Source organism: Aythya fuligula, chromosome 2 (assembly GCF_009819795.1).
Source record: "Aythya fuligula isolate bAytFul2 chromosome 2, bAytFul2.pri, whole genome shotgun sequence".
Classification (NCBI taxonomy): domain Eukaryota; kingdom Metazoa; phylum Chordata; class Aves; order Anseriformes; family Anatidae; genus Aythya; species Aythya fuligula.
The window spans coordinates 88335580-88344469 of NC_045560.1; the positions used below are offsets into that span (position 1 = coordinate 88335580).

General features: G+C 43.9%; 1 pseudogene; it reads left to right on the forward strand.

Annotated features, from left to right (window-relative positions):
* Positions 1–1340: 1340 nt before the first annotated feature.
* On the forward strand, positions 1341–1401 carry LOC116486923 (annotated as a pseudogene).
* Positions 1402–8890: the final 7489 nt, after the last annotated feature.

The following is an 8890-nucleotide window of genomic DNA, read 5'->3' on the forward strand; positions in this document are numbered from 1 at the left end:
TAAAATACATCAAAATCAGCCAGCTAGGGAATTGGTAGAACAGTTTGATGACATGAGGTGTAAAAGGGGAGCTCATGAATGATAAGGCCATAGTGGAGAATTTCAGTGAAATACTGCCTTCATTTTTACTGCATGCATATGGTGCTGGGAAAATTCCCACACTTTGTGAATTCTTTGTAGCAAATACATCAGAGGACCTAGAAAAACCTGAAGTAAATACACAAGAAGCCCAATATAAAGAATACCAAATAAATCTTGGGCACCAAGACCAGATGGGATTGACCTATGAGTTTTGAAAGAACCCAGAAGTGAAATTGCAGCACTGCTCACTGATGTCTGAAACTTACATTTACAAACACACACTATGCCAAATGACTAGCATATCTAAAGAGAAGGCGCTAAAGGGGATCATGCAAACTACAGATCATTGAGCCTGACCTCTACTCTTCTATGGAAAGATGGTAGAGGCCATATTAAAATCATTAAACGTGGATAAATTGCCATTTTTCAACAGAGTTAGCAGGCTCAGTAAAAGAAAATCTTGAAATCTAACCAGCTGGATGTTTACAAAGATGTCACCTGGCACATGAATAAAAGGGATTAAGTAGACTTCAATTTGGGGGGATTTTTCAAAATATTTTTGACAAATTACCACACTGGAGGGTGTTTTGTTTGTTTGTTTGTTTTTGTTTGTTTTTGTTTTTTTACTAAAAGATAGCAAAGGTAGGCCATCATTTTTCAGGATGGAGGATGCTTAGCAATGCTTAGGAGCTGTAATGATGTATGCATATAGAGAGCACTTGATGTACGCGTATAGAGAGGGACCCAGGAGACATCCTGTGAACACTCCTGTGCCATGAAGCAATATCCAGCAGAAGTCCCTGTGAATTACAGGAGTCAGCTAACAGTAAAGCTGGCTAGGGGTGAGTGAGAGAGGATTTACCCTCCTGCAAGGTTTGTTTGAAATAGAAGAGGGCTGAAGATTCAAGCCATACTTCAGTTCTTGGGCCATAATGAGGGAATGTGGTGACAGGCCACTCCATGTGTTTGTTCTCCACAGATAGCATTATCTATTGGCACTATTAGAGATGGACTACAGGATGGGTCATTGGTCCCACTCAGTAAGTCATTCCTTATGTTTTTATATACAAAAGAAAACAAACCATAAGACAGAGTTCATCCCTTTAAAGAGCTTAAAGTTTTAGCACCCAACTATTTCTGGAGAACACAGAAAAACTATACTCAAAAGCAGTTATTTGATGGATGTTGAAATACCACTATTGTACTTCTGAGATTTCTGGAGCTTGTGTGAACTGTTGGTTTTAATGCCTAACTCCTGATAGATTAGCATGGCCCCTGCGCAAGGATGACATGCAAATTTGTGAAGCATTCCATATATTATTTTTTAGATCTCACACTGATGGGTAACCTGTGTAATGGCCTCAATGGTCAGGTCCACCCCTCGATCACGAGCCCATCTGTATGTGGCATCCCTCCCTAGATGTCCTGATGTTTTATGGGCCCGTCGAGCTACAAATAGCTCACCCTTATGTCCCCAGTCCAGGTCCACCTGAGCTACTTCAATTTTCAAAGCTCAATCTACTTCTTTGTTGTTCTGATGTTCCTTGGTAGCACGATTCTTAGGCATATGGGCATCTACATGACGTACCTTTACAGCCAGGTTTTCTACCCAGGCAGCAATATCTTGCCACAGGGTAGCAGCCCAGATAGGTTTACCTCTGCACTGCCAGTTGTTCTGTTTCCATTGTCACAGCCACCCCCACAGCGCATTTGCCACCATCTATGAGTCAGTGTAGAGGTACAGTACTGGCCATTTTTCTCTTTCAGCAATTTCTAGGGCCAGTTGTAAAGCTTTCATTTCTGCATACTGACTCGACTCACCTTCCCCTTCCATGGCCTCCACAACTTGTCGTGTGGGACTCCACACAGCAGCTTTCCACTTCCGATGGCTCCCTACCACATGGCAGGATCCGTCAGTGAACAACACATACTGCTTTCTGTCTTCTGGCAACTCATTGTATGGTGGTGCCTCTTCAGCATGAGTTACTTCTTCTGTCGGTGCTCCGAAATCCCTGCCCTCTGGCCAGTCCATAATCTCTTCCAGGATTCCCATTGGGTTGGGTTTCCCCATTTGAGCCTGCTGTGTAATTAACACTACCCATTTACTCCACGTAGTGTCGGTTGCATGACGTGTAGTGGGGATTTTCCTTTTGAACATCCAATGTAACACAGGTAGCTGTGGGGCCAAGAGAAGTTGTGCTTCTGTACCAGCAATTTCTGAAGCGGCTCGAATCCCCTCATATGCTGTTAATATTTCCTTTTCAGTTGGGGTGTAATTGGCTTCTGATCCTCAATAGCCCTGGCTCCAGAACCCCAGAGGTTGGCCTCGAGTTTCTCCTGGGGTCTTCTGCCAGAGGCTCCAGGTGAGCCCATGCTCCCCAGCTGCAGTGTAAAATATGTTTTGCACAGCTGGTCCGGTATGGACAGGCCCAAGGGCTACTGCACAAGCTATTTCTTGTTTGAGTTGTTCAAAGGCCTGTTGTTGCTCGGGGCCCCACTCGAAAGAGTTCCTCTTTCAAGTCACTCAATATAGAGGACTCACAAGCTGACTATAGCCTGGGACATGCATTCTCCAAAATCCCACAAGGCCTAGGAAAGCTTGTGTTTCTTTTTTGCTAGTTGGCGGAGACATAATTGTTATTTTGTTGATCACATCCATTGGAATATGGCGATGTCCATCCTGCCATTTTACCCCCAAGAACTGGATTTCCTGTGCAGGGCCCTTGACCATATTCTGTTTAATAGCATATCCAGCTTTCAGGAGAATTTGAATTATTTTCTTGCCTTTCTCAAAAACTTCTTCTGCTGTGTTACCCCATAAGATGATATCATCGATGTACTGCAGGTGTTCAGGAGCATTCCCCTGTTCCAGTGTCATCTGGATCAGTCTATGGCAAGTGGTAGGGCTGTGTTTCCACCCCTGGGGCAGTCGATTCCAAGTATACTGAATGCCCCTCCAAGTGAAAGCAAATTGTGGCCTGCATACTGCTGCTAGAGGGATAGAGAAAAATGCATTAGCAATATTGATTGTAGCATACCACTTGGCTGCCTTTGACTCTAGTTCGTACTGGAGTTCTAGCATGTCTGGCACTGCAGCACTCAGCGGTAGCGTGACTTCATTCAGGCCCCGATAGTCCACTGTTAGCCTCCACTCACCATTGGACATTTGCACTGGCCATATAGGACTGTTAAAAGGTGAATGAGTCTTGCTGATCACTCCTTGGCTCTCCAGATGGTGAACTAACTCATGGATGGAATTAGGGAGTCTCGGTTGGTGTGATATTGCTGCCGGTGCACAGTTGTAGTTGCAATTGGCACTTGCTGTTCTTCAATCCTCAGCAATCCTACAGCAGAAGTGTCTTGTAAGAGACCAGGCAGGGTAGACAGCTGCTTAATCTTCTCTGTTCTCAAGGCAGCTATGCCAAAAGCCCACCGGTACCCTTTTGGATCCTTGAAGTACCCTTTCTTGAGGTAGTCTGTGCCAAGGATGCACGGAGACTCTGGGCCAGTCATGATGGGGTGCTTTTGTCACTCATTCCCAGTTAGACTCACTTCAGCTTCCAATACAGTTAGCTCTTGGGATCCCCCCATCACTCCAGAGATAGAAATGAGTTCTGCCCCTTGGTGGCGTGATGGCATTAGGGTACACTGTGCGCCTGTGTCCACTAAAGCTCTATATTTCTGCGGTTCTGGTGTGCCAGGCCATCGAATACACACAGTCCAGTAAATCCGGTTGTCCCTCTCCTCTACCTGGCCAGAGGCAGGGCCCCACTAGTCCTGGTTGGAGTATCTATCAATTAATTCCTCCAAATGTGAAGCAAAAGTCTCTTCGTCAGGGTCAGGAGTAATACTAGCCTTTCTACTGCCTCTGGGGGACTGCCCAACAGAAACTGGGGAAGCAATCCTCCTAGGGGCCCTCTTTGTTGCTGCTGTATCTTTCCGTAGCTCATGTACCTGAGCAGCTAGGGCTGAGGTTGGTTCACCGTCCCACTTCCTCATATCTTTCCTGTGGTCACGTAAATAAAACCACAAGGTACCTCGCAGTGTACGTCCTGGATTCTCCCTTGATTGAGCCGGAGACTGGTGGCGCTTGATGGCCGAAAGATTCTTCCATCTAGGTGAGGAGGAAGCTATGTGTTCATCTAACCATTGGGACAGTCTCTCCACAGCTGAAATGCAGTCCCGTACTGGAGCAGAGAGATTTTCTTCATATTTATGAAGGTGACTGGACACATTGTCCACAGTTGGCCCCATCCCCTCATCTCAATCCATTGCTGCCAGTGTGCTGGCATGTGATGAGGGTGCAGCCCATATAAACTTCCGCCACATGGACGTTGTGCATTGGACTTCATCAGGGTCTTTAGGTGTCTGGACATTGTTTAAATCACTATAAAGCATCTCCAGCACAGCTAATTCCTGCAGCTGCTGGAGGCCCTTATCCATAGTGGTCTATTTGCTTACTTGGTATACAATATCTTCTTTGTGGGGATACCTTTCTTTCACAGCTGTTAGGATTCGCCTCCAGAGACTGAGAACTTGTGCCTCTCTCCCAATTACTCTATCAATGAGCCTTTCTCTAGAGAGGGATCCCAGCTGCTTGGCTTCATTGCCTTCTAGCTGTTGGGTATTGGCTCCAGTATCCCAGCATTGAAGCAGCCAGGTGAGGATGTGCTCACCTGGATGACGACTGAAATCTTTTCGTATTTCTCGCAGCTCACTCAAGGATAGAGACTGAGTAGTTTCTGATTCATCTATGATTTCAGTCTCTTCTCTGTGATGTTGTCATGATGACGCTGCTTTAGAGCTGCCTGCCTTTTCCTCTTCTCCCTCATCCTTAGGAGGAACTTCTTCCCTTACTAAATGACCTGATCTCCATTTCCACTGTTTTGTCTTTACTATAGGGGCGACTGATACCACATATGGTTGGTCCTCAGGGGTGGTCGCAGTGTGTGCTGTCTCATCATCAAATTCAGGAACCTCCCTATCCCCTTGAGGGTGCTGGGCAATGTTAATTGACATTTGATAGGCGTAAGCCAGACCCCAGCAGAGTGCAGCAAGCTGGTGGAGTTCTCTAGTATTGCCAGGGTCAGGGCATAAGTCTTTCAAACATTCTACCAGTCTTCTTGGATTTTGCACTTGTTCAGGGGTGAAATTAAGAACCATTGGAGGAGAAAACCGTGATAGGTACCTGCCCAAATCCCCCCACACACCTTGCCACCCACAACTACTTTGTCTGGGGACAGGTCCTTGGATAATATTCTTAATAAATTGCTTTACCTTGGGGAAGAAGACAAACACTAGACCTAGTAATAGGAGGATAATATCTGATCAAGGGTATCCAAGATACTGAAAGGCTGCTGCAATTAGCCCACAGGGAGAAAAGTAGAAGGCACCACCCCCGATATTATTCACTGATTGACTGCTAGGGGCAAAAAAGAAGGCGCTGTAATTCTTAATATTTTCAGAAAGATAATCTCCATGAGACCAGGAAGATAACAATGCAGGGCCTAAATACCAAACAAAACTGAAGGCCAGTATGTTACAGCACAACATGATAAAAAAAAACAAGCACAGACTTCAACACTTTCTCCAATCTGATGTAAAGGAAAAAAGAAAACAGAGAGTGGACTACATACAACATAGCCACACAGAAGAATATTACCAGAAAACCGAACATTACGACTACGAGTATGTTAGTTGTAAATACTTCAACCAGTGCTATTGTCATCTCAACCCTCGAGCCCCCGTTGGGCACCAGAAAGGACTGTGGTGGTTTTACTCAGGTGGGCAGCCGAGCTCCACCACAACCACTTTCTCACTCACCCTCTCCTCAAAGAGGAAGGGGGAGAAAATACAACACAGAGAACTTGAGGTTTGAGATGAGAAAGGTTTAATTAAAGGGAAAGCGAATGGGGAGAAGAAAAGAAACAAAAGAAACAAGTCCACGCAGAAGCACAGAGAGAGGGAAAAAAAAAATAATTATTCTCTACTTCCCATCAACGAACGATGTTTAGCCACATCCTGGGAAGCAGGGCCTCAAAACACGTAGTGGTTGTTCAGGAGGAACAGCCCTCTCCCCCACGAGAGCCCCTCTTTTTATTGCTGAGTGTGACATCAGGTGTTATGGAATATCGCTTTGGTTGGTTTAGGTCAGCTGCCCTGGCAATGTCCCCTCCCCATCACTTGCCCACCCCAGCCTGCTGGCTCTTGGGGGCTTGGAAGGAGTCCTGATGCTGTGCCAGCACTGTGCAGCAATAGACACAACACTGGAGTGATATCAGTGCTGTTCCAGCTACGAGCGCAGAGCACAGCACTGTGTGGGCTACTGCAGGGAAAAGGTGACTCCAGCTCAGACAGACCCAACACATGTATCCCAGTAGCTTTGTCAGTTATTTGTGTGCCCTAGTCCTACAGAGAGATCTTTATTTATGTATGTATGTATGTATGTATTTATTTATTTATTTATTTATATGTTTTAGAATCCTTTTGAATACAGGATAAATCAGCCTGAGCTATTCATAGGTAGAATAAAGGATAAGCATCCGTGAGTTGTAGAGCCACTCTTCCAATTAGACATTCTTTTTCTGTTCTAAACCATCAGAAGTCTTGGCTGTAAAACAGCCCCTTTGCCCAGTACAAAGCCTGAGCAAATAGGGTCCCTGCTGTGGACCCTAAACAGGCCTTACACAGAACTCTGACGAGCTATATTTTGTTCCTTTGTGTTGGAAAACAGTGAGTAGAAGAGAAGGGAAGCATAGGGGAAAAATAACAGAGCTTGTGAGCTCTGCTGCCAAACCCACATTTCCTTCCTTGCTAGGAAGCCCAAGAGTCCTGAAAGAAAAAGATGCTGTGGTGGGTAGGTTCCCTGCCCCGAGCCCTGCAGAGACTGGTATTAGACACATTGTAGTCTTGACTTGCACTATAGGGCCTGGCCTTGAGAGCCCAGTATTTGCAGGCTAAATTATTAACCCTTCACTGAAAATGGATCTCTTTGAGAGGATGTATGGTCTTCCTGCACTGTCTTTCTGAGTTAACCTTTCACCCTTTGCCTTTCCCTTGAATTTTTCATTTACCTTGGAGCAGCTGCAACAACCGAGACTGAAGCAATGCTCTTTTGACATGTTTCTAGCAAAGATAGCTTTATTTCTACCACCACTTTTCCCATTTTACTGTGAAGAGTGATTTGTTTTTCCTGTGGGTGGCAGTCTAGGTGCCTAAATATTTTTTCTTCGGTTTCTCTGTTTTCTGCAGTAAATTGTAAAGCATTGGCTGCTAAGATTGCAGAAAATACTGAGCAGGGCAAATCGGGTCCCTTAGTGACTTAACTCTCTTTATATGCCAAATTTAAAGTCTCTCAGCTACAGAATTTCCTGATCAAGTTGGTGTCTGCATATCCCCTGCAGCTGTAGAGCTTAACACAAAGCCTCCGTAATGAACAGAGGCAGAAATAAATAAATAAAGTGTGAGTAGACCTTGGTAAAGAGAGTTGATTCAAGGCCACAGGATGCCATTTTTGTTTACTTCTGTCTTTCCCCATAAGCTGGCATGGGATCAGGAGCACAGCTTCTTACATACAAATGATTTCTGAACATGCAGTTCTGCCTTAGCTTCTATATTAACTGAAATCAGAGTTGGCATTGTTAATTTGTCTGAACAGCTGGACAAAATAAGGTTAGATTTTTTTCCATGTTTCAAAAATCACTAGGGGAGCTTATTATAAGAACCACTGTAGCAGAAAGAAAACTGAAGTAATAAACAAAGTGGCTATTATGAGAGAGGAATCTATAGATCGACATGTTTTGTGCAGAGCCTAAAACAGTGATCTGTAGTGCTTCTTTCACATATACATTTTAGATAGAACATATAATCTTACAGATATATATATATATATATTTTAATTTGTATTCTGATTTCATTTCTTTTCCCCCCATAGGATGCCAGTGGGCTTAGACGTTCCAGTGAACTCCTCTTGGTGGCGGGTAGTCAGCATTTCTGAGAGCAGCCTCTGAGGAAAACTGAGTTTTGGAGGGAACTCAATTCATAAAGGAAGCAAGGGATCCTCACATCCTGGCACACATTAAACTTTCACCTGTATGATGTATATAGTGCTACAGAAGGTGACTACATGAGTGAAAGAGAGAAGTGCAACTCAGCTTACAGCTCTTCTCTGCTGTAGGTGTCTTTGGACTCCTTTAAATTACCAGCCTCTTTTCTGATGCTTTACGCTACTTAGGATGGGAATTATTTTATTTCAAAATAGTAACTTCTTTCTGAATTCAAAGGACACGCTCATTGAACTGCCCATATTATGAGCTAGACTTATCCTGCCCTTCTGGATGAAGTTTCCTGCTTTTTCTCAGATAAGGCATATAATTACTTAGTAAAATTAAATTAGGATTTGTTTAATTTAATTTTTGATTATAGGCTTTTCATAACTAAAAAGAGAACTAAAGAGAACATCCATTTCATAACTAAAGAGAACATCTTATATATGATAAAGACTGTATCCTCACAATACCTTGATTAAATACCCATGTTATGGATACAGAGGAGACATAAGATGGTTGTCTACAAGTGATATTATAAGAGTCATAAGCTGGACTTTCTTATAGTAAGCTGACCAAACCCAGGCTTATTACATTAAGGTGGCAACAAGTCCAACTTCACAACCCTTTTTGGGAGAATCAGTGCATTACATTTAGCTCAGTACTGCACTAATGCAGTTATATGGCTTTTAGTCAGCTCAGAATGCTCAAAGGTAAAATTGCACCTCTATTTTAGGTAGGATCATAGGATTAGAGCATAATTC